This window comes from Triturus cristatus, chromosome 12, assembly GCF_964204655.1.
Source record: "Triturus cristatus chromosome 12, aTriCri1.1, whole genome shotgun sequence".
Taxonomy (NCBI): domain Eukaryota; kingdom Metazoa; phylum Chordata; class Amphibia; order Caudata; family Salamandridae; genus Triturus; species Triturus cristatus.
This window is the reverse complement of record NC_140595.1, coordinates 302,224,074-302,242,949: the sequence shown is the minus strand read 5'-3', so window position 1 is coordinate 302,242,949 and position 18,876 is coordinate 302,224,074. Positions and strand designations below refer to the sequence as shown.

Here is an 18,876-nt window from a genome sequence, read left to right as displayed (position 1 = left end):
CCCCCTGTCTTCTCTGTTTAGTTCCAGGATTGAAGGTCTGCTGCTAGTGGGGAGAGTTTTTTAGAGGAGCCTGCATCGTTAAGAGTTTCCGTGCCCATTCGTAAGGGAGCGCAAAGGTGAGGACACTCGTCATCATCTCTTCAGTGTTAGACCCCCTGTCGAGCTGCTCGCCGTACCATTCACCTTCTTTCCTCCTCCACGATGACCCTCTCGTTTGTGGCAGGCTTGCGCTATATAGTTGTTGTTGATCACAGACTCACCCCCCTAATTACGAGATCTCGCTTGACTGGCATGCAGCTTAGGTGTGTGCGATTTTATTGTGCCGTCTCGTTTGTTCTCCTGCACCCAAGCCTGGTCCCGCACTGCCTCCTTTTGCCACCGCGGCTGCTGCAGGTTCCCGCTACCGCTCCCTTCTAAGCGCCGTCTTTTCTCGCCGCACCTCTTCGCTGTTTCATGGTTGCGTACTGCTTACAGGCACCCAAGATATCTACCGGGGGGGGGGGGGGAAATCGGAGTATGTTGGTCATCGCTGTGCTCCCACATCGTATTCCTCATTTGTTGTGACGTCTTCTTTGCCACTCGCAGTTCCCGCTTTCGATTCTTTTGTCTTACTACTTGCGGGTCGCTGGGTCCGCACCATTTTGTGCATACCTGCTTTCGCTTTCTTATTTTCAATGCTTTCTCCCCATGTCAATGCATAAGCGGGTGCTGGGCTTCCCAGACTCACCGTACGTTAGGTATTATGCGCCACGTTGTCCACTACCTTGTTCGTTCATGCGCCTGTCTGGGGGGCTCTCTATCGCCGCTGCAGTCTCTCTCTCCACCACGCAATCGCTCTGTTATAGCAGGGCTCATACGCTGACTCGACTGTTTAACAAGCCTTACTTGTTTTGGATGACTTATGCAGGCGCTTTCTCCAACATTTACAAGCTCGCCATCCAGCTTCCTTGAAGATGCGAAGGGTGTTCAGTTTCACGCTCCATGATCCGCCATCTTTACTGCCCATCGTGATGCTCCTTCCTCCTTTTCGTTTATGCCGATTTTTTAGCAATTGGCTGGTTGCTGGCCTCTTATTTACTGCCCTCGTTAGTGCTCGTAGTTTTCGATGCGCCTGAAACCCCTTAGAAAGTTTCTCCTTCGCGTAGATCTCTCGGATTAACTGTTTAAAACTCCGATCCGACAGAGCGACTTTCTTAGGCAGCCATCTGCTCTGCCGTCCAAGCCACGCCCCCCCCGGGTGCATAGGTTTCTAACTGATCTACTGCGCTGGACACAAGGGAGTCTCGGACTTCCAGCACTAGCATAAGCAATAAAAGAAAATCCATGAAGCAGGAAAAGGATGCAGTACAACAGGCTGTTGCTAGGTGTTCTTCTGGACCTTTATTTGCCACATAAGGTACTACACCGTGCAATCCTGAAGAATCCAATCGGAAGCATAGTGATGAGTTAAAAAACAAAACAAAAAAAAGCATAAAATTGCGAACCTCCTCAAATGCGAACTAATGTAACAAATGAGCTAGCAGTTTAGCGCTTTGATGCACTCTCTCCCACACATGGGCCACGCAAGACAGCAGTCATGGTGGGGCTCTCAGTTAGCAAAAACAACAGTGGGCGCAGAGGCGCAACTAGAGCCAAATTTCGGAGGGGGGGGGCTAAGAAAAAAATTTGGGGGGTGAATTCTACCAGTAACAGTCAGAGTGGAGATGTAGAGGCTCTAGAAGGGGTCACAAAACAACAAAGCCTCATTAACAAGTAAATGGTCTTTTAAAGACCCGAGAAGTACTCGGGTGCGGCTGTCTGTGTGCCTGGGAAGCTGTCTCAGTCTGGGCTGCCACACACGCCGGGGATGGGGGGGGGGGGGGGGATTGGGGCTGAAGCCATTTGAGCCCAACAGGCGCTGCGTGCCTGAGTGAGCAGGGGAGTCTTTCCCAAAGAAAAGAGCACGTTGGCAGGCTGCTGGAGGCGCCAACTGTGGCTGGGTAAAGGATGCATGGTCTGTTACATTACAGAGTGGACTACAAATAGATGAACGGCATGCAGGGCCATCTCTGCTCTTCATGCTAAAGTTCTCACTGTTATCACAATGAACAGCATAACAGGTTACATTTGAGGCCTGCTGAGGTACTCTCCAGAAATGTTGCAACCTCCATACACAAATAAAGTTTCTGATGCAAACCGACGCATCATGTCCACAGTCACTGTGTGAAGTACAACACAAAATATGCAAACACTGGCTATAAAATGCAACACTTTGTTGGGTTTGAAAATCATCAGAACCTGAGGTACCAGATGTTCACCAGGTCTTTAACATTCTTACTTTCACACAGCAGATCAGAGGCTCATTAAAGGATGCACCAGGACCACAAGCAGCCTCAGGTCCCCTGCCACTGATCTCAACAAACTATTCTGCCCCCCCCAAAAAAACAGAAATCTCAGTGTCTCACATGACTTTCTATACTAGAGCTCACGTGTTTTCTTGTTCTTCCGTTTTGATACACTTTAAGAGTAAGTACCAAGAATGCACCCTGCTCGCGTGCAGTAAGCTTTGGAACTCTATTCACGTGCAGTGAACCCTGCTTGTGTGCAAACACTGCTTGTGTGCATTAGGCACTGCTTCTGCAACATAGGCACTGCTTGAGTGAAAAGGATGCAGTACCACAGGCTGTTACTAGGTGTTCCTCTGGAGTTCCAAAGGGATCTCGATTGGCCACATAAGGTACTGCACACTGCAATTCTGAAGAATCCCAATGGAAGCACAGTGATGACTAAAAAGCCACGCAGTATAAAATGAAATAACGGTACTGCTTGGTGAGCATTGTTTCCTATGGTGCACCTGGGGACCCTCCGTGAGCTGGGAGCACTTCCTTTATAGAAGCACTGCTTCTATTTTAGGAAGCCTTAATTCACTACTCACATGACATAAATGTATTTGTAATAGCTATATGTGTGCACAGTCCGTGCATGCTGATTTCAGCCATGCTTGCTGTAACAGCATTTTTGTCAAACCAAGAATGACGATGTAGCGCAGAGGGAACAACAGTTTGCGGGAATGGGAGGACATGAAAGCAGGTGTGAGAGAAGGGGTGGAACAAATGGAGCGGGAAGTGTATGGGTACGGACAGTGTAACATGAGCAGAGTGCATGTGCAATCTGCAATATTTTCAAAAAGTGTGCAAACACAAAGGGAAAAGCACTGCACAGTGAGGATATCGTAATAGGTCAAAACTCTAGGGGAGGAGCAAGACACAAGAAGGTGAGACATATAATGCTAATCAACCATACAGATACAAGCTTTTCAGAAGGACACACACTTTAACCAATCAGCAGCGAGGGCATGGTCAAAGCTCTTAGAAGTGAATACAGCATGCCTCGTAGAGCAGTGCATGCATGCTGCAAGGCTCGACCTAAAAAAGCATTAATATGTACAAACGCCACCCACATTCCCCCATCCGTTTGATTGTTAAAAACTAGCATGTCATGAGTATTGCATGTAGGCTATTGTAGTGCTGCGAGTCCCTCAGGCAAACCACCTCAGTACAAATGAGTTGAGGTTTCACCTTATCCCTCCTATGAACGCTCTTGACATGGTTAAACCTGGCGTCATGCATCAGGTCCATAATAAATATGAGCCCACCAAGGCAGGGAGTTAGTTTTTGATAATCCATTCATTGGTGTTCATGTTTTCATTTCTGCACATGCAAGCGTTACACCACAGCTGTTGATCCTTCTTTGGGAATTAACTTGAATGCTTTGTTATGGTGGGAGACTAATGCCATTCCTGATGTATTTCTTTGTTGGTGCAGAATCCACATCAATAGTCCACCAAAATAGTCAGGGGTAGGAGAAGTGACACTGCATACCCTTGACATCACAGGAAGTGGCATAATGTGACCTTTGACCCTGGATCCCAGAAAGTGATGACATATTGGTATATTCCATAAAGGTACCATAATATAGGCCATGGTAAACTCATTACCCTTCACCTGTATTCTCTCCCTACATTTCACTGGTCACAGTTTACAGGGACTGACCTTTTACCAAGATATTACACTGCAGTCAGAACGCGGCTTTCCCTAGTTCGCATGAGGATTCTCGGAAGCCCAGCAGGACTACCATCGCCTGTAAAAAAAAATAGATGTATAAAGTTCATGCCAGACATCATCCTTAGGCCGACACAGTAATACAGCAAGGTAGGACCCATGGGGAGACCTATGGGTATATATACATCACAGCTTGCTAAGATGGACAGAGGAGACAGAGATTTCCCGGTTAACACACGGACCAGAGACACACCTGCATGCAGACACTCCAGCTCGCAGTGGTCTAACATCCCTCGCGGGGTGATCAGCTTGAGACCAGGACAGGGTCGCACAGTCTCACATTTCAGGTAATGGGGTTGACTAAACCCTAGAGGAATTCTTGGCTTAACACCTACACCAATGCAAGGTACATCTAGTTAAGGAGCCATGGTAGGAGTACGCATCTTTTATCAAGTGTTTTATATACTTGATTGTACTCATGATTTTAGGAAGATGGTAGAATTATTCTATCCATTTACCTTTATAGTACTGCTAATCATTTATATCTTATACTGTCTAACGGTTGTTGCAGCACATCTATTCTACACCAGAATAACAACTGTTCAATAAATGTTTATTGAAAACGCCCAGCCTGTTTTATTCGGTGTATCTCTCGGAGACTGACTAAGTAAGCACGAGAGACTGAACGAAAGGTAGTATATTGTTTCCACGGTCCTGAGGGATCAGGGTTGTCCTGTTCGATTGTTGCCAAGAACTATTATCTCCTTGGTAAGAGGAGATTCCAGTGGCACTGTGAGCTAGTTGGTACAAAAAGGGCCAACATACCCGGTGGGGGTGATCAGAGTTCTTCTGACACCAATCCTACAGTGTATGTTGTCTAAACGTACAGATCCTGTATATTTTCTATAAGAACTACACAACATGGCGCCACCAAAGTTGGTTGGGTACTTATTTAACAGTAGAGTCTGAGTAGTTCAGTCGTGCTATTCTCAGAAATTGCTACTCACAAAACACAAGAATTGTCTGGAGTGGGTAGGCTAAACTCCACCACAGCTGAGTAGGTGAAAAATCTTATTTATTAGCTGTTGGTTAATCAAGCTTGAAGGACACAGTGTTCCTAAAATTGTGCAAAACAACTTATCTTAGTTACCTTGGAAAATACTTATTCCTTAAAACAATGACTGAAGATGCGTATAACGCGGGAGGAGTTGTGCAAAACTTGCACCTCACAGATGACGAGGAAGATGCAAATGCAATTTCAAATTGCAGAGAATATTAGAATTGCAGTCACCCTAAAACTGCTTGCGCATGGTCTAACACCTAGGGGTGGCATAGTATCCTTTGTGATTGAGGCACGCAAATCATACAGAACAGAGGTATTTTATTCATGGGTTACATTCGAAGCAGCAAAAGCAAGAACAAAAACATTTCACTTCTATACAGAAGGTGATGCAACAGCGGAATACTGTCTGTATGACGACATTGAGATTCCGCTCACGTACCAGGAACACTTATACTGGTTTAAAGGCACCCTACCCCACATAAGAGGTAGAGTAAGACTCGGAACGCTTGGAAGAGAAGGAACAACACGGCCAATATTAGCAACCTACACATCACATCCTGACATCGAAACAATGCCAGGAGGAGACTTACTCATACTTCACAAAGAACTAATAAAACTTTACAGAAACATGACGCAATACGTCATGAGGACACTTACAGTCCAGCCAGCGATGATAACAACAAATACAGCTCACGTTCAAAACACAGCAACTAAAATTACACCACAAACATTACATGCAGTAATGGGTAAAATGCCCGCAAAACGGAAACAAATGCCATTCTGGATAGCTCAGAAAATAACACAGCTAGAAGCAGTATTCCCGAATATTAGCCCTTATGAAAAACACAGAATGCTGACAATCTGCTTGCCCATGGGGATAACACCACAGATTGGGAATTGTACCTGGTGGGGTACAGTTTTCGCTGTCATATATACCAGAACTCATGGTATCCTGTCATTAGCAGTAATACCAGACATATTAAGACAAATACAAAATGAGTACAGAGCAGAGCCTGCCCCGAACTTGGGGATGAAGTTACCGGGCAACTATGCCCAGGTATCAGAAATAATATTAGCAAATATTAAAAGGGAGGCAACATCAGTGGCTATCCGCCAACGCCTAAGGGAGTTCAGTCCTTTACAAAAGGAACACAGCCTACTCAAAATAATTGAAACTGCGTATGCAGAATTAGGCAGTGACAGTTTGGGTGGAAAAGCGTTAAAACCACAACTGATGGGTAATCCCGACAAGGAGACCTTCAAGCAGACACCTACTTCTTCTAAAAAGAAGTCGGACAATAACAAAAAACAAAAAGTTAAAGAAAATAGATCTCCTCCACAGAAGCCCTCCGAAAGGAGGTATAACCTTAGGAATAGGGATAATATTAGGAAACCTGACAGGTATCAGGATACTGATACACGTTCCTCTCGTTCCTTTCAGGGTTCATCGAAAAACTCAGAGAGGGAAGGACGGCCAGACAGAAAAGAAGAGCGTACAAAGTCCAGAGCCAAACAGAAAGCTCATATACTACCAAAAAAGAAGATAAAGCCAACCCAAAACCACAGTTCAAATAGAAGAAGGTTGCAGGTTTAAAGATCAGACATGCCCAGAATTCCGAGGACTCGACTACTGAATGGGCTCTGACAATGCTAGGCAGTGCGGCAGAAGTAACAATAGCTCGCCAGAACCTGATGGAATTTCTGGTGACAGCAGACCTGAATGATTATATCACGGTGGAAACGCCTGATACTAGGGTAAGTGTCCCACATAAATTGTACAAAACAATGTTCCAAATGGAGGGGGACAAATGCAGGACAGTTAGAGGTCTCTTCTGGGAGAACCTGCCGTTTGGCTATGACATTTTATTAGCTGAACAAGATTGGCCGCCAGCATTCGTCATGGATTGCCCTAGGGGAAAAACAGTAATTTTACCAGCATTCTCCGACCATGTTCCCAAATATCTAAAATATACATATGCGCAGGAGTGGTGTCGGGTAGTTCCTATAAAACCTATACAGGATCTGCATACATAGATAAACTGTGGGACTGGTGGCAGACTGATTCCGTGCACCCCCACCGGATACGTTAGCCTGTCTGTATCAGCTAGCTCACAGTGCCACTAGGAGAGAAAAGATTCTAGCAACCTCAGAGCATGACAACCCTGATCCCTCAAGATCATGGAAACAATGTACTACTTTTCACTCAGTCACTCGTGCTTACTTAGTTTGTCTCAGAGAGATACACAGAATAAACAGGCTGGGCATTTTCAATAAGAATTTATTGAACAGTTGTTACTCTAGTGTAGAATAGATGAGCTGCAACAACCATTAGACAGTAGCAAAGATATATGATTAGAAGTACTACGAAAGTAAAGGGATGGTATAGTTCTACCATCCTGAAGTAATCAATTCAATTCTTGCTTTATTTCGATTTTGATTGCAAATCATAAAAGCATACAATAAGATAGTCATACATAAAAACATACATTAAAAATACCGAACCTAAATACATAAGTACAATAAAAAACGTGATATTTACAAAATTTAAAAAAATGGAGGCCCCACCTAATCTTTTACAAGAAAACAGAAAAGGGCATATACAAACCAACTATTTAATCCTTAGTTTAGACGATTCACAACCAGCATATTAAATCCATTAAAGTTAAAAATGACATTACATATTTATATTAATAAATTTCAGAACTGGTCTCCGTGCAATATTAATCTGAATTCCTACGATGGCAAACAATACATTTAAGAAAGCTAACTACTATAAATACCAGCTGCTCTCCCTCCAGCATCTGTAAAAAAAGTAAAGCTGGGCGACATTGTCTGTAACCAATACGCCTCAGGAACGGAATAAGCCATTTTTTCCTGGATTCAGTATAGAATTTACAACAAAAAAATGGTGTGCAAAGTCGATTGTAAAGAAGTGTCATCACAGGGACAGCAAGAAAGCATTTTAGCCCAGTTGTTTCGCGCTGGAAATGCAACCATTCGATGGAAGAAGTTCATCCTAAATCTTACCAATAGATAACGCTCATAACTTGTGGTATTAAAAGTGAGGTACGGCTGTATTGTAGGTACCAATTGTATCATTAAGCTGTGGGTAACAGAAGGTTTGGCGGCTTCACTCATCAGTCTCAGATCCTCAAGATGGGCGAGACCTTTCTTTTTTAGGGCCTTCCTCGAAACCTCACGTATTGAGGAGGGATTATGATAATATTTATCCCAACCCAAGTCGTGAAAAAATCTCGCAATGTACCACAACCACCTAGATCTACAAACATTGTCCATGGTTAGACAGTCGGATAGAATAGACTGGGTAAGGGTTGCTTTATCCGAAGTCCAAATCCTGCGCCATAATAAAAGTGGTTCAACTTTGGCTAGGTCAGTCACATGTACAAGACCCAGCTCTATGTGACAAGCCAAGGTGCCCGCACTCCCAGGAACTGCAAGAAGAAACCTCAGAAAAGAATTTTCAACTCTCTGAATGCTATCCATACCCACATAGCCCCAGAGACCCGCCCCATACAAAGCCACAGATAAGCATTTCGCTTTATAGATTGCAATAATTTCAGGGGGAGCTCTATTTCCTAACTTCCTGGTAAAATTGAGAAGGGCTGTACATGTTCTTAAGAAAATAAATGTTCTCGTTTCTACAGCCGGTTTCCAGGATAGTTTGTGATCTATTGTTATGCCTAAATAGGAATATTTTTGTGTAGTTGCTATTTTTTCTTGGTTCAGATAGATACCCCTCATTTTACTTATGCTTTTGTGGCCAGAACTTGCCCTCATGACAAAGGTTTTACTAATATTTATCTTCAGGTCAAGGCCTGCCATAAATGTGGAATATCTATCCAAATTCCTTTGAAGTTCACGGGGGTACGAGCTAAAATGACGGTATCGTCTGCATAAAGGAGCGCAGGTATTGGACGATTGTTCACCATTGGAAGATCCTGGCACCCCTTCATCATCTCTCTTTCCAGCCCATTAGTATACAGTGTAAAGAGGAAAGGGGCTAGGACACACCCTTGCCGAACCCCTTTTTCTACTGGGAACTCTTCCGTCAACTCCCCCCCCACCCCATAACGCACTCTTGCAGCGGCATTTGAGTAAAGTTCCCTCATGAACTTGACCAAATTCAATGGAGCCCCCATGTCAACCAGTAATGTCCAAAGCTTAAGAGTGGGAGACGCAATCAAATGCGGACGATAAATCCACATAGACCATGTACAGGTCTCCTCCTTTAATGTAAACATACTTATCTATCAGAAGTGAGAGGTTTAAGGCCTGTTCCATGGTCCACCTGACCCTGGCGAAAACCGTACTGTAAATCTGAAATAATCCTGCCATCATCCGCCCAATCTTGCAGTTGCTCTAAAATGACTCTACCTGCCACCTTTCCAAGGGAGTCTAAGAGAGAGATTGGACGATAGTAGGTTACTGATTCCCGGTCACCTTTTTTAAAAATGGGAACTAGTACGGATTTTGACCATGAAACCAGTAAGCCTATATTACAAGTTGCGTTCAGGACTCTAGTTAGAAGGGGGGTCCAGAGGTCCATTTGAGCTTTAAATAAAATCGATAGGGACGCCATCTGGGCCCGGTGCCTTCCCATTTTTGCTTGCACTCAGAGCCTGGGCGGTTTGTTTCAATGAGAACTGTAGGTCAATGGGATAGGCACTATCTGAAACGTTCCGGGAATTAGAGTTCTGAGGTTTTGGGTCCTGAGGTTTAACAGACTCCAGACCGACTGAAAAAATCTTGGAAAAATGGAGAACCCATTCCTTTTCTTCTATTGCTGAATCTAACTTTGCATGATTAGTATTGTCAGTTAAAAAGGGAGACTTGACCACTTGCCAAAAAGCAGTCGAGTTTTTATGGGAGCAGGTTTCATGGAGTTGGTCCCAGAGTTGGTTTTTTAGTTCTTTTTTCCTGTTTTTTAATGCAGAGTTATAAGCTTTCCTTAATGATGTTATCTCGTGTGGGATCCTCACCAATTTTCTCAGTGCAGTTTTTAAATTAGAATAAGCAACCATGCACTCATGGTTGAACCAACCCTTCCTCTTTTTTGACTTATGTTTTATTTCTACCCACAGAGCCTCATTGATCGCTTTAATGATCAATTCAAAGTTGGCAATGACTTCTGTATGTGTAGTATCTGGAGTAAGGCATTTCATAATGGAGGGGTAGGCCCTCGCTATCACTAACTTTGTTATTTCCATAGGATCTACTTTCCCCCATTTAAGCGTATATCCATTTAATCTGCTTAATGCCAGATTATTTTGTGATAAAATAGAACCCAGGCCACTCTTTGGTTTATAGGACAATGACAGAGAAATGCTGAGAGGATAATGATCGCTTAGCACAATTATGTGTCTAGTGAATCCTGCATCTATAATCCTCTCACCATTTGAGACCAAGATGTAATCTATAGTTGTTTGGTATCCTCTCCCGTGAAAAGTAGGGGCAAATATTAAATTCTTATTATTCAGGGTATTTGCCTGGACCAGGTCTAACTCGAATAAGGTTTCATTTAAATAATTACCTAGGGTGGAATGTCTAAAGTGTGGAATGGGGTTTTCAAATTCGTCCTGGATACCACAGATATTCTTATTACCAGTAAGGCATGGTCCCAGGTTGAAATCCCCTCCCCAAATAGTAACCTCTTCATTAGTTGTCTTCCTTGTTTTGGTTATTAGTATGGACCGGATCAAGGATACCAAATTCATTGCCTCGACATCAGGAAGGTTATTGTAGAAGTTCACTATAAGGAAACTGTCCCTGTTGTTTAAACTCAGCCTAAGAATCTGAAAATTAGAATCCAGATTTATGGGCACTACTTCCGTTGTATTGAGGAGGTTTGAAACATAAATTGTTAGACCTCCTTTCGCTCTACCTGAAATGGAGGGTTGGGCAGGTGTAAAATAAGTTTTAAATCCCTCCATGTGTATCGCATCAATAGCCCAGGTCTCTTGAAGCGCTATAATATCAAATTTAGAGCTAAAGTCCCTCCATTCGTCATTTGTGACCTTGGATCGTTGGCCTGCTATGTTTCAAAATAGAACTGCAATACGGGTTTTTTTTTCCTCCCCTATACGTCCCTGCATATCTAACACGGATCCGGTAACAGGATTAGGATTTAGATCCTGTTCAGAAACAGGGATAGATTCGACCTGATTCAGAGCTATGGACTTGCCCCACAGGTCAGTTAATGTGACCTGAGACCGTTTACGTCTTGGATGAGAGACGTAAGGGACATGAATAGTATAGTTAGTGTTTAGTTCTATGCTTGTGGAAGGCACCTTTTGTGAACTGTCAGCAGCATCCTTTATTATACCCCAAGAATCAAGTCAGTCCACTCCCTCCAAACCTGATAATGCCGCATAGCGATTATAGAGAGGTAGGAAATAATCATCCTGATGTTGGGATATGGGCCTGAAGCGGTCATCCTGATATTGAAATAGGGACCTAGAACGGCCATCCTGATGTTGAGATGGAGGCCTAAAGTGACCATTCTGATATTGAGGTGAGGGGCTGAGGCGATCAACCTGAGACTGGGATGGGGGCCTAGAACAGTAATTCTGATTTTGAAGTAAGGGCACAAAAACATCATTCTGATATTGATATAAGGGTCTATAGTGATCCTTCTGATGAAGAAATATAGGCCTAAAACATTCGTCCAGATGTTGAGATGGGTGCCTAAAGCAATCAACTTGATGTTTAAAGGGGGGCCTAGGGTGTACGACCTGATGTTGGAGTAAAGGTCTAATGCAATCGTCCTGATTTCGAAATGGGGGCCTCAATTTAATTTCAGAGGTCATCAGTGCTCTAGGGTAAAAGTAGGGCAATTCACGTGCTGTGATTGCATTGCTGCCATTTAGGGGAAACCAGTTTAAAACATGTCTTAACTGCCCTTTTATCTCTGAAATTTATTATAATAATATCCCCCATAATATCTTTTATTCTGTGTCCTAGCCAGGGAAGACGCCTAACGTATAGAATTTCCCCATTTACGTTTGGAGAAAGAGGCCGGTTCTGCCTAAGCCAAAATATGACTTTATTTTTTAGCTGGCTTTGATCTTCTCTCTTCCCATCTTCTAGGACTGGGACTCCCGTGAGGACCACCACAAGCGGAGCCGCTACCGGAGGCAGTTCCACATTATGCCTTTTAGGCAAGGATGTCCTTGCAGAATCTTCATGGCCATTAGGTTTTTGGGCAGTTCCTGAAAAATTAGGTTTCCCACCTACCTCAGCCTCTTTTTCTCAAATTTTTGCATTTTGCCGAGATTTTTGGGGGGACATTGGGTTCAGGGTTTTTGATTTAACTTGACTCATGGATTTTGCTCCCTTTTGGACAATGGTGTTTGGGGCTGATGCAATAGTTAAGGGCAATAACGGGGGCTTTAGTAAATCCTTAGTTCCCTCTTTAATTTCCCCAATTGCCTGTTCTAAGTTCCCCAATTGTTGGGCTATTCTTTTTAGTCTCTCTAGTAAAGGCAATGTGAGAGATCTAATCAGTTTTTCAATACTTCCCATTAGGTCAGTGCCCGATGTTTCTATTATTGGGAAGTGTGATGGAACAGCCGATGTAGGTAGTGTGGGTGGATTAGATGAGGAGCTCTTAGAGTTACCAAAATTAGGTAAATTGATCTTGTTTCTCTTTAATCCACTCCCCCTCTTTCTCCTTTTTTTCGGTGGTGGGCCCTGTACTCGAGGAGTTTTCGGAATTGTGTTAGATTTTTTAACAATCTCTACAATTGGTGACAGTGTATCTGACAGAACTTTTGCCTCTGGTATTGTGTTACTAAAAGAAGCAGAAAGGTTTATACTCAAGTCATTATTTGACTCGGGTGGGGGTTTCTATCTCGGAGGAGTAACGGTATATTGTCACAGAGAGAAGCAACATCAAGACTCTCGCTTTCGCAGAGCGTGCTGCAATGCGGTGACATGGCTAGCTGTAACGGGCCCAGAGATGAACGTCTGTTCCTAATAAGCTCAACAGAATGGCGTCTCTCGGCCCGTCGCTCTGCAAGTGCGATATTCCTGTGGTAGCCCTAATGACATAATTGTCTAACGTTCCTCGATTGACTCCTCCTCCCACCAAGGACTTTTCTTTAGGGACAGGCAAGGTCATAATGCGTGCTAAACAATTATGGGTTGCAAGTCAGATCACACTTAGCCTATAGTGCTGTCTAAAACAGAGCTGTAATTATACATTTAACAATTATCAGGGAGGCCAAATGAAGAGCTTTAAGTGGATTTGCTTACTAGAGTCTTGTACAAACAGTCCATCCTCGCCGTGGTTGCAGATCGAGGGGGGAAGGGGGGGGGGGGGGGGGGGAGGCCCAGCCCAGCCTCCTCTGGCCTCTGAGGGCCACAGAGGGCCCGCCCTTTGCCCGGCACAATCCGCGCGCGATTCCGCGACGCGGAGTCTGCCTGGAATTTAAAGCGCCTCCGGGCGCGGTGTGAGCTGTGTCGAATTCCTGGTGGAAGCAGGGCAGGCTGGGAAGTGTAGTCTCCCTCCTCTGGGAAGCCGCAAGATGACCAGCAGCGGCGGCGGGAGGGTGACCATAGATGACAGCGGGAGCGTCAGCTAACAAGAAAGCCCTCTATCCAGGGGCAAGAGAGTCAAGGGCAAATGCGGTTAAACCCGCTCCTCCGGGGCTGCCTAGAATTTAAAGCGCCTCCGGGCGCGGTGTCAGCTGTGTCGAATTCCTGGTGGAAGCAGGGCAGGCTGGGAAGTGTAGTCTCCCTCCTCTGGGCAGCCGCAAGATGACCAGCAGCGGCGGCGGGAGGGTGACCAAAGATGACAGCGGGAGCGTCAGCTAACAAGAAAGCCCTCTATCCAGGGGCAAGAGAGTCAAGGGCAAATGCGGTAATCATGAATATATACAAGTACATATAATGCATGATAAAAGATGCGTACTCTTACTCAACTAGATGTACCTAAATGTACCTATCATCTGTGTAGGTGTTATGCCAAGAATCTCTCTAGGATCTAGTCAACCCCATTAGCTGAGAATGAGGGAATATGGGACCCCATCCTGGTCTCGAGTTGGACACCCTGGGAGGGATGTTTGACCAGAGACATTGAGGTTCCTGCATGCAGACACTCCAGCTAGCAATGGTCTGTGTGTCAGCCGGAAGGCTCAGTTTCCTCTATCTTTCTAAGCAAGACGTGATGTATTGAACGCATAGGTCTCCCCAGGGGTCCTACCTTGCTGTGTTACTGTGTCGGCCTAAAGGATGACATCCGCCCTGAAGTGTATACAGAGATATTATACAGGAGATGTTAGTCCTGCTGTGCTTCCAAGAAGCCTCATGCATAATGTATGAGATTCGAGCTAGGGGAAAAACCTGTGTTCTGAATGCAGTGTTGTATCTAGGTAAAAGGTCAGTCCCTAAGAACCGTTATGTATGTAATGTAGAGAAGAATATAGATGAAAGGTTGCAATGTTACCAGATTACAACAGGTACCTATATGGAATATAACAAAGGGCGGTAGCCCATGCCCGGCACTATATAAAAACCATGTTGGATGGGATGAGGATTCAAACAACCACATTATTCCACTAAAAAATACTCCAACTGCACAAAGTCAGTATCCAATAAAGCAATAAGCTAAAAAACAAGTCAGGGAGATCTTAGATCAACTTGAATATCAAAGGGTGATTGTTAGAATTCCCAAGATCCCGGATTGGCTGAGGTAGGTACCGCAGGCCAAGCAGGGACCCGTGAGCCCCAACATTAAGGAAAAGACAGGTCGCCTCCACAGATAGCCCCCGCTCTATCCCCTTGGTAGCTTGGCACGAGTAGCCAGGCTTATCTTCAAGGCTTAATGTGTAAAGTATTTGCAATTAAGATCACAGCAATCCAATGATGACACCACACGAGTTTCAGAGAAAACAAGTACATGTTTATAAAACGATATACGATGCGACCACACAATACTAAACCGACATATGCGTCGGCGTAATGTTTCCTCAGGCCTATTATTGAGCTAAACTAAACAATCCTATGTAATCCTAATGTCATAATATGCAGTTCGATATGCCACAGTCAGGTACTTCACAACATAGGAATTATGCAGATCGTAATACGGTAATCTGGAGATTAGTACTGTCACTGTAATGCAATGCGTAAAGCAACAACGTTGTAAACTGCTATGCCCCCGTAATGCAATGCGTGCGGTCCCCCTTCAGGTACTCTTGTTAGGAAAAAGCAATGCAACGTATAATACAGTTATCAGGCAATTTGTTATGCGAAACTAATGCAATGCGGAACTCAAATATCCGGCAGTTCGGTATGCAACACTAATGCAATGTGTAATACGACAATCCGGCAGATCGTGATGCAGGATTAAGACAAGGCGTAACACATCTATCAGGCAGTTCATTATGCAAACCTAGTGCAATGCGTAACACACCTATCAGGCATTTGTTAGGCAAACTAATACAATGGGCAATACGACAAAACAGGCAGTCCGTTGTGCAGAAATAAAGCAATGCGTTATTCAATCATCCGATACTTCGCTACGCAGAAGTAATGCAATACCCTTCACGGTGCCTCCGGAGGTCTCTCCGCCACTCGTGCTGGCTTGCGGTTAATCTCCGGACACAGTTGCCCCCCCCACACGGGTAAAATAGAACACAGTAAATGCAGCTTCGCACTCGCCCCGGTGCTGCCACTCTCTTGGCACACGGGCCTCAATCAGAGTCAAAGCAGAGGCTCGTGCTGCAGAACAGAGAGAGAGACCAAGAGCGTATCCCGCCGAGCCTGCGTTAGGAGTCGACACACGTTACATGGGGGGCGCGAACCTACTCTCCTCTCCTCGTCCAGCGACTTGGGCCTCCGATGCAATCTCTGACTTTCCGGGCAATGGGAAGATCCCAGGCTGCACACTACAACCACACTCAGAGTCACCAAGACTCACGGGAACTCCAGGTGCACGATAACCAGACAACTCCTCACGAGGGTCTCAGGCTACGCACGACACACACACGCGGTGTCGCTGAGACACACTTGATATTCTTGTACCCACGATCACAAGGCACAACTTGCGCAGTTCTCAGGTAGTAGAAAGAAAACGCACTCCGCGTCGCTGAGACACACTTTATCCTCCGGTGCCCCCGATCACAGGGTACCTCTTGCGCAGGTCTCAGGCAGTAGAAGGTACACGCACACAACATCGCTTGAGACACACTTTATCTCCCGGTGCCCCCGATCACAGGGCACCTCCAGTGAGGGTCTCAGGCTGTGAACAGCACATGCGCACAGCGTTGCTGAGGCACACTCGCTCTTCTGGTGTGCACGATCACGGGCCAATCCACACGAAAGTCTAAGGCTGTCCCCAAGCAACGCACATAGCGTCGCTGACACTTACTTGGCTCCTCGGTACACACGTTCACAGGACGATACTCTCGAAGGACTCAGGCTAGACAGAGCACACACACCCAGGGCGTATCTGAGAGTCTTCTCTGGAAACTTTTGTGTTCCTGTGTTTCCAAACAGGGAGCCAGCGCACCTTGGGGATAGTTACTTCAGGACACAGAACACAGCAAAGTCCCTACAGCCTTTCCTTAGTTGAAACAGCAAACTGCATGCCAGTCCCAGATCACACAGCAAGAGCAGTCCTATCCAGCAGTCTCTTCAGTTGTTTCTTCCTTGGCAAAGGTTCCTCTTGATACCCTAAGTAGCTCCAGTCTTGTTCACACTTGATCAAGCCATTCTCCAAAGTTCAGGGTCTTCAGCTCGCATAGTTATACCCCTCAATGGCTTTGAAGTCTTTGTGTTATAGGGGGCACTGACCCCTGCTCAAACCAGTTCTGGGTGCCTCCCTACCAGTGACACCTCCTCCCTTTGATTAGTGGGGGTCTGGATTCTCAATCACTCAGCAGGAGATGAGACAATTGTTTTATAGCACCAACCCAGGCCTCTTCACCTCTAGGCCTACTCCTCCTCCTACACACCAGATGCAGGTCAGCCTGTGCTGTCTCACCTCCTCCACCGGGTTAAGACATTCCCCAGATCCTATCGCTTTCAAATCCAGCCAGTCAATCCACAACCAGGCAGAGACACACAGAAATGTTTAAAGCTCAAAAACCGAGCCACTTCTGAAAGAGTGGTTTACAAACACACAATGGAAAAACCATCTTCATAAAAAGATGTGTTAATGAAGGGTGAGTTCAGGCATACTAAACTTCACCTTTCCATCTTAAGCCTTTGTGGGGATAGGCTGGAAAACATATTACACAGCCTCCCCATTCTAGTCTAATGGGCAAGATGGCCTTTCAGCAGTGAAAACGAAATTGAGACTATTTCACTGCCAGGACATGTTACAACCGTGGTACATGTCCCACCTTTCACATGCACTGCACCCTGTCCAGGAGGTACCCTAGACCTACCATAGGGGTGCCCGATGTGTATGGAAAGGGAAGGGCAAGGTCTGGTAAGCGCGTGCACTTACCAGAACAACATGGTAGTTTAGGAAACTGAGCGCAGGCCCTGCAATGGCAGGCCTGAGTTCCCTTTCCAAGGCTACTTGAGTGGGTGGCACAATAAATGCTGCAGGCCCACCAGTAGCATTTGCATTACTAGCCCTGGCACACATAGTGCACTTCACTAGGGACTTTACTAGTAAAGCAAACGTACCAATAATGGACAACCAATCACCATTACAATTTACACAGGGAACACTTGCACTTTGACACTGTTTAGCAGTGGCAAAGTGTCCAGAGCATCTAAGTTGGCATCACATGTCAGAAAAAAGGTCTAGGGGGAAAAGCAAGAAGTTTAGGGAACTTTAGCCAAAAAGAGCCAAGCCCACAGTGATTGAAACTTGCACCTCTCAAATGAAAAACCGTTTGTTTCCAGTATCAAAACCAGACAATTCATATCGTTTAGTTTTACATTACAGACATTTAAACACTTACACGAAGACGTTTGCCGTTCAAAATGCACACAGTACCGCATTAATGAATAACATTGTGTGAAAAAAATACAAAACAATTGATATCTCAAATGGATTCTTTTGCCAAAATATGGCACCTGAGAGCAGATATTTGACAGCATTCTCAGCGCTAGTGTCTCAGCCGCAATTTTGTTGACTCCCCCAGGGGTATAACAGCCGGGAGTTGTTTTCAGCCAGAGCAACTGAATTACTTCAAAATTTGGATGAAGAGGCATTGTCCTATGTAGATGATATTTATCTAACGGATGATGACCTGGAGGAACACTTGAACAGAGTGAATACCATAATTTGGGGATTTGCCTCTGAGGGCTACAAATTCAACTTTGAAAAAAAAATCAATAATAGCCCACCTTAATGTCCTTTTTCTAGGATATGAGCTTTCAAGTGAAGGGAAAAGCCTGGCAGCTAACTCTTTAAAAAAAGTGTGCGCTGTACCAACCTCCAAAATCGTTGAAAAACTTACAATCAATACTGTGATTCCTTAACTTTGGCAGAACATACATTTTGGAATAAGCAGAAAGAGTTAAACCAAGCTGACATGATAGCTTCAAAACACTTAAAAACTCCCGTAAACGTACGCAACCTGGTGATCCAATAGTTGTGGGTCAATCTGGGTACACCTATTTAACATAGAATGAAGGTGAAACAGTACCAACAGCATACAAATCGCATTGTACACAAATGCTGAGATGCGTTTTGCATCAACTGAGGAAATACTAACAGCTGTGCAGACTGCTGTAGTTAAAGAAAGAGCCCTGTAAACGTATAATAGTCGGTACCCCGGATCCAGCCTTAGA

At 44.9% G+C, this 18,876-nt stretch overlaps 1 protein-coding gene across 4 annotated transcripts in view; it reads right to left on the bottom strand.

The window, feature by feature from the left end:
- LOC146775930 (receptor-interacting serine/threonine-protein kinase 2-like) overlaps positions 1 to 18,876 on the bottom strand; it is a 765,942-nt gene that overhangs the window by 694,258 nt on the left and 52,808 nt on the right. The window contains exon 2 of one of the 4 annotated variants that reach the window (XM_085637723.1): positions 4,032 to 4,119. The exons of the other annotated variants lie outside the window; for them this stretch is intronic. The gene's annotated coding sequence lies outside the window, so the exon portion shown is untranslated. The remainder of the gene's footprint in view (positions 1 to 4,031; positions 4,120 to 18,876) is intronic. 4 annotated transcript variants of the gene reach the window in all.